This window comes from Salvia splendens, unplaced genomic scaffold, assembly GCF_004379255.2.
Source record: "Salvia splendens isolate huo1 unplaced genomic scaffold, SspV2 ctg1046, whole genome shotgun sequence".
Taxonomy (NCBI): Eukaryota; Viridiplantae; Streptophyta; class Magnoliopsida; order Lamiales; family Lamiaceae; genus Salvia; species Salvia splendens.
In genome coordinates, this window is record NW_024598588.1 from 14,596 (window position 1) to 21,944 (window position 7,349).

Here is a 7,349-nt window from a genome sequence, read left to right on the forward strand (position 1 = left end):
ATTCCGAATCATCCGATGATGAAGAAGGCGATCCAGGTAAGTTATATCGATATTTGACTGATTATTTTAGTGATTGATGTATTTACTTATTCTTTTGATTGTATTAGTGAAATATTGGTCATACTGAATGAACTGTTTTATTGTTGGAATGAACTATTTGTCAATTTTAGTGATTGATGTATTGATTTATTCTTTTGATCGTATCAGTGAAATATTGAACGAACTTTATTTTTGTTTGAATGAACTATTTATAGTTTAGTATGAAGTGTTTTTTTGTATGCAAAATCTTTGTATCATATCTTGTTTTGTATTATTTTTGAATAATCTTTTAGTGAATAATGTATGGATTTCTGATTAGATGGTCGTAGCTGTGAAATGTTTAACATTCAGAATGAACTATTATGTTGTTTGTATGAAACTTTTGAAGTAAGCTAAGCTATTTTATGTTATTAAAAATCATGGGCGCTCCTCCCAAATTGATCATTACTGGTCAGGTTTTGGGAATGAAGGTGATTGCTGAAAGTGTTCTCATTGATACAAGACATAGATGGTGCATGTGGCACATCATGTTTAAGGTTGTTGAAAAATTGCCCAAGAATCAGCTCCACAACGAGGTTGGTAATCATGATGCAAGGAATTGCAAAAAGATTCAGGCGAAGCAGAAAAAAAAAGTAGTTCAAGGTCCCTTATGTCTTTGTGTCTTGATGTAATGACTCAGTGTTTGAATTTCTTTATATATATGAACCCTTTTTCATTTTAGATGAATATGATTGAAGCAAAGATGAAGTTTTTTGGCTATGTTTTTATGGTTTGAGGATGAACTTATCTAACGTCGCAATGAATATTTTGTCAGACAGAATGATCTCTTTATGTTATTTTGTTTATTGATGTTTTATTTGTCTCATATAATGTTTTGTTCATCTAGTAGTAAATTTAATTCCTCGGATAACCATCTTTCTACACCCCTCAGTAGAACAATTCCATAATGTAAACTTATTGATTCATTATGTGTTGTAGACGTTTCATCATGTAATCAAATTACTTTATCTTATAATAATCTAAGAACGACACTCGACCAACATATCCATATTTTGATTAATTTTAGCTAATAATAAAAGAAGTATTTAGCCTATTCGGTTTATGGTTTACATGTATGAACTTATCTACAAGTTCGATGAATAGTTTTTCATCCAATATGATCTTTTATTGCTATTTTGTTTAATGTGGTTCTTGTTTTTGTTTATTTTCTTCAGTTATTCCATTTAGTTTAATGTGTTCTGATCTGTACAATATACCATTTTTAGTAAATCATTGTTCTGAACAGTTTTGTTTATCTGATGAAGTTTATTTGTGTTTTTGCTGAACCAAAGTAGATTACTTAAGACTAAATGAAAGAATCTTCAATAATGGTGTAATATCTGTTCACAAATCATGCAGATAATTAAAATCCGTGGGAAAAATAGTGCCAATTTCATATTTACGGTTGTATCACTACCACAAAACACTAACAAACTATGACATCACTTCTTTATGTTATCTGCTATCATTTTTTCAACATCAATGTGATTGCTTATGCTTGCCTCTACTTAGTATCCTGTTGTGATGAGCTTGTTGTGGATGCATTCGTGACTGATTATTGCATTCATCAAAGCTGAACAATATTTGGCCCTCAAGCTCTGCAGTACTCCTTCGCTTAGTTTTTTAGCCCACAATTCTAATATTCAACGCGCTCGCCTTTGTACACCACAATCTTCAGCATTAGTTGCTGTCCGCCATGGCTTTGCCATTCTCTCTATTCTGGCAGAGGATATTGTTTTGCATTATTGTACAAGGCCGATCTGTGTCAAATAGTGACAGAAAAACATTCTCTGCAGACACAGCAACACAGTTCAGAGATTTATGATTTCTTGATGTACGAAGAAAGTTCTATAACAAGTCTAGAACACTAACTAGTCTCTGGAATGTCACCATAACTCTTTGTAAGATAGTTATTAAACTTCTCGTGTATCAGTTCCAAATTCTTCTTTGTCACTATCAGCAACACTAATATCCTTTTGAAATGAGGTTGTTGTTTTCTCTATGTACAACAAGTTCAAAATAATCAACACGGGACATAACAAATCTATGCAATACATCAAATAACCAAAATAAGAGAACAAAACAACCGTATATCGAATAATCAGTCCACATCATCAAATAATCATTCCACATCTGGTAACATACATCACCAAACATCAAGTTATATGACACATAGATCATAACAAAAAATACTTCAACATATGTTAACCAGAATACATAATATAAATACATAATACTTCAGCTAATGTTAACAAGACTTCATCTTATAATTGTATACATTCAGATCACATCTTTAAAATCTTCACCCAACACAACAATTTTGGACAGACTTCAGCCGATTATGAAGATACTTCATCTTATAAGTTGATAAGTTCATTTACAGCAGTCTAACATACTTCATACAACAAATTCACCCGAGTTTGAATGAAAAACAAGAACTTTAATCAACTAAATAAAACTGAAAACTGTGAACTAAATATAAATACATAATTCTTCATCTAATGTTGATGAGACTTCATCTTATAATCATATACATTCATATCACATATTTAAAACCTTCACCCAACGCAACAATTTTGGACATACTTCAGCCGATTCTGAACATACTTCATCTTATAAGTTGATAAGTTCATTAACATCAGTCCAACATACTTCATCCAACAAATTCATCCAAGTTTGAATTAAAAACAAGAACTTTAATCAATTAAAAATTGAAAACTGTGAACAAAATATATATTCCAGAATTGGGGTTAGCTCACCCGAAATGTTTGGTTCAATCCGGTGTGGGCTAGACCTGGGTTTGGATTTTAGAGGGCGTGGCAGTTTAGTTTTTCCAATTGAATGTCTGTGGTACTAATTATAAGAAAAACGATAATCAGAATCTGAAATAAATTACCATATACACTGAACTAATTTGAAGTTCTGGAACGCGATTTGCAAAGCACAGAATCTGAACTAAATTAAGAAAAGAACTAAACTCACCGGGACCGGATGAAGTTCTGGAACGCAACAACCGCTCATCTACAACCAAAATGTTAGAGATTAGTTCGAATGGATTTGGTAGACTGTAACTATTTTTGAAGACAATGAATACCGTTCAATTTGCTCCGCCTCGTGTCCACCATGGTGAGAATCCATAGAAGACTAGGGTTGAGAAAAGGCAGAGGGCTAGGGTTGAGAAATGGTACTGAAACGGCGAAGAAGAGAGTGGGGGAAAGCTGAAACGTCGAGCGGGAAGTGGAATGGGAGAGAGTTTTACCCTAATTCATAATACCGTGATTTATGCCTGCATCATTTTTACCATGTTTGACTACATTAAGAAATGACTATGCTATCCTTGGCTGAATTAATTCAGTAACGGGATGAATAATTAATATAGATACAGTAAGTTTAATCTCATCCACCAAAATTTTAATCCAATGGATATTATTTAGTATCTAGTTCTACACTAAGGAGGTGTTGTGTATATAAGGGGACCATATATATATATAGAGAGAGAAAGAGAGAGAGAGAGAGGTGATTAAATACAAACTCTCTATAATACAAACTATACAAACTGATGTCAACGGAGTGTACAAATTTTGTCAACGGGGGTTGATGTCAACAGGATGTACAAATTATGTCAACGGGGGTGTACAAATTCTGATTGTTCGATGTCAACGGAGTGTACAGATTTGTAGGAAATGTTGTATTAGAAAAATCTCTTATATTAACCGTTAATTAATTGTATTAAGTGAGTTGGATTAAAGTTTGTGTAGTTTGTATTATAGAGGGTTTGTAGTTTGTCACATCCCTATATATATATATAATGTTATCTAAATTATACAAATACATCTAGCCAGCTTCAAATTAGAAACACAAAATCACTAGTCGATCAATTAAAAGTGTTAGCAATTCAAATTTAACAATCAATCTAGTTACAAAAAGTAGAATTAATGGGAGATGATGAAATGCAAATGGCTCTGAAATATGAAAAGGGGAATAGTGGAAATAAAGGTATTAATTTTAGCGCCATCCGCATTTAATGTATGGGCAAGAAATGTGTGAGTAAAATAAAAGTTGCAAAGTTAACAAAAATTTCTTCCATGAAATGCTAAAAGCACACAGAATTCGAAATTCTACCAACAACACAGGCAATGAATGCTGTGCAGAAGGCTTCAGGTTTTTCTGCACAATGAAAACAAAAAGGTGGTTTGGGGAAATTGAATTCTGAAAACTAACACAAGATGGCTCTAACTCATATAGAATTTCACAAAACCAAAATTGCCATAAATAAGAGAAAAAAAAAATCAAGAAATGTCAATCCCTTCAATCAGATAATATACACACAGACAAACACTGGTTCGGGCTCAGCGTCCTATATCGGTTGTGAGAACAACTGACGTATATCGGTTGTAAAAACAACTGACGTGGAGTATATAGAACAAATGGTTTTTCTCTCTTAACAACCTACTCTTTTAGATTGAGTTTTCGTGTTTAGTCTGTATCATACACACGCAAACTCTCCTACATTTGCATATAAAATTAACCACCCAAAACCGTACATAGTACAACAAGCATCAAGTGAAAACCCTAGTTGACATTTAGATTAGTAAAGAAAGACATAATTCCCTAAAATATGAGCTAACTCATTGTCTTGAAGTGCATGCACCCTAAAATTAAGTTACAAAATCATACTATAAATAGCAAAGATAAACACATGATGATGTTACCAGACATAATATACCGAGAATTCGCCTTAAAAAAACATCCTCTTAAACTCGGTTTTAGCCCGGGCCGGGCTGGGCCGACTAGGTTTTCTTACCAAGAGTGTGCTTGTTGTTATGCATCCACACCTTAAGCACGTGCCTCTTGATGCCGGCCTCGCTGCAGAATTGCTGCACCAATTCCTCATCCTGCTTTTGGATTTTCCAATCCAACCGCTCCGCCAAGCTCAGCATCCTCTCCTTCTGCTCCGCCGTGAATTTCGTCCGGAAACGCTTCCTCCCGCCGCTCCCGGGCCCCGAGAAGTAGCCCTCCAGCTCCTCCCTCGAGCTCTGGGGCAGCGCCAGCGCAATCGGTGCCGCCCTGTGCGGCGGCCCGTACCCACCCGGCCCAGTTCTGTACCCAAAGTGGCTGAGCGGGTGCTGATGGGCCGCCGCCAGAAGCAGCGGCTGCTGGTTCCCATACCCAAAACCAGAACCAGCGCAGCTGCTTCAGTCTCCCTGCGGTGGAAGTTGCGGTGGCAGCCGCAGGCGGCGCACTTGAGGGACTCGAGTGTGCCGTCGTCCCCCGCAGGGAGGAACTCGCCGCAGCCGTCTCGACGGCGTTGGCGCATAGGGCCACGGCGTGGTTCTTGAGGCACTCCTTGTAGCGGGGCTTGCGGAGAGGAGGAGGCGGCGCCGCGGCGGCGGAGTGGACGGGGCTGGGGATCTTGGGAAGGAGGGAGTCATTGTTGTAGGCAACCTCACCTTCTTGCTCCTCTTCTTGATCTTCATAGTCCATAATTTTGAGCTTAAATTCGGCGAATTAATTAATATGATATCAGCTATATATAGTAATGCTATTTTTTGCTTGAATTCGGCATTACTTAGCCCTAGGACATCACTAACTGGCCACCTGTAACTTGTGTTTTTTTTTTGGCTACAAATTATTTTGAGTTTAGAGAGGTGAGGTGGATAAGATAATGTGATGTACTATAAGATAGTGGACTAAATTATCGGAAAAATGCACTCTCATATTTTTTTTTGGGTTTAAACTTAACTTCGATTACTCTCTTCGTCCATGTGTACTAGAGACGTTTCTTTTCGACACTTAATTTAAGAAATTGTGTTAAAAGTGAATTCAGTGAAGGGAGAATAAAGTAAGAAAAAAAAAATAGTATAGAGACGAAGAAAGAATAAAGTAAGAGAGAAGAAATAGGTTTGTTTTTGCTAAAAAAATAAAAAAGAAATGACTGAGCTACAATGAGACATACTGCTCAACTATATAAGGACGGAGGAAATATATTTTATAAAAAATTCTTTTTAAATTGCCATTTTAAACCTTATAAAGAAGGAATTGTACTATACTAATAACCATACTCATCATTCAATTGCCATTGCTTTACTAATTTTCTTCTAAGATTTAATTTTAGGGAAAGCGGAATATTTTTCTTTTTCATTTGAAAAGTACAAATTAAATTCTATTTTAGTGTATTTGCTACGCAGCTTTTGTGGCAAGTCAGAGGTTACCCATCCATCTCTTGTAGGTTAGTTTCCCTCACTCACAACACTACAAATTCCTTTTTCAGAATTTATATTCTCACCTTTACTTTTTCTCTTTCATTCACTAAAATTAATCTTCATTTACCTTACATGTCGTTACCTGGTATAGCCGGTCAAGATTTGAGTGAATGGTTTACCCAATTTTCTTCTAAGGTAAAAAACAACATTAGCATGGTGACGAAACGAGCACATTTAGTGTCCTCAAATTCAATAGTTTCTAAGTTTTATATTATTATATTTCTAATAATAGCTCAATGATAATAAACCCCCGATTGCAAAATATTGTCCATGTTTGAACCCAGGGGCGAAGCCATAAATTCTACTCTCTCCGTCCCTCTGTAGCTGAGTTGTTGTATTCCTTTTTTTATTGTCCCACTGTAGTGAGTCATTTCCTATTTTGGCAAAAAACACAAAGTTTTCTTCTCTCTTAATTATTAATTTTTCATCTCTCTGCATTTTTCCATTCCTACTTTATTCTCCATTCACTTAACTCACTTTTAACAAATTTTTTTAAATCTCGTACCGAAATGAAATGTCTCTACTACAGTGGGACGAAGGGAGTACTTAAGAGGGGCAAAATTATACTGAATTTAAGAAGGGCATTTATAAAAAAAATGAACAAAGTTGCAAATTTATCAAACAAAAGTACTACGTGTAATAGTTTGAGAGGGGGCAAATGCCCCACCTGGAGACCTTGTGGCTCCGCCATTGTTTGACTCGGCATGGATTTTTAAAATGTGAAGAAAAGTAAGTATACAAAGTTAGTAGAATATGAGTCCATATTAATATATTAGTTTTATATGGAATGAGAGTAGATTGAGTTAGTGGAAAGTAGGGTCCATTTATCAAAAATGAAAAAAAAGAAGCAAAGAGTATAACATTTCACGGACGAACAGAAATTGTAAAAGTGAATAGCATCTCACGAACGGAGTGAGTAAATAACAATATAAAAAAATCGTGTCGAAAGGGCTTTAAATGGACAAACTGTTACTATCACATTTACTATTTAATTCTCCTACAGCCCCT

The 7,349-nt window shown here is 35.5% G+C and overlaps 1 pseudogene; it reads right to left on the reverse strand.

Moving 5' to 3' along the window:
* Positions 1 to 4,623: 4,623 nt before the first annotated feature.
* Positions 4,624 to 5,716, reverse strand: LOC121788446 (annotated as a pseudogene).
* Between the last annotated feature and the right edge of the window lie 1,633 nt (positions 5,717 to 7,349).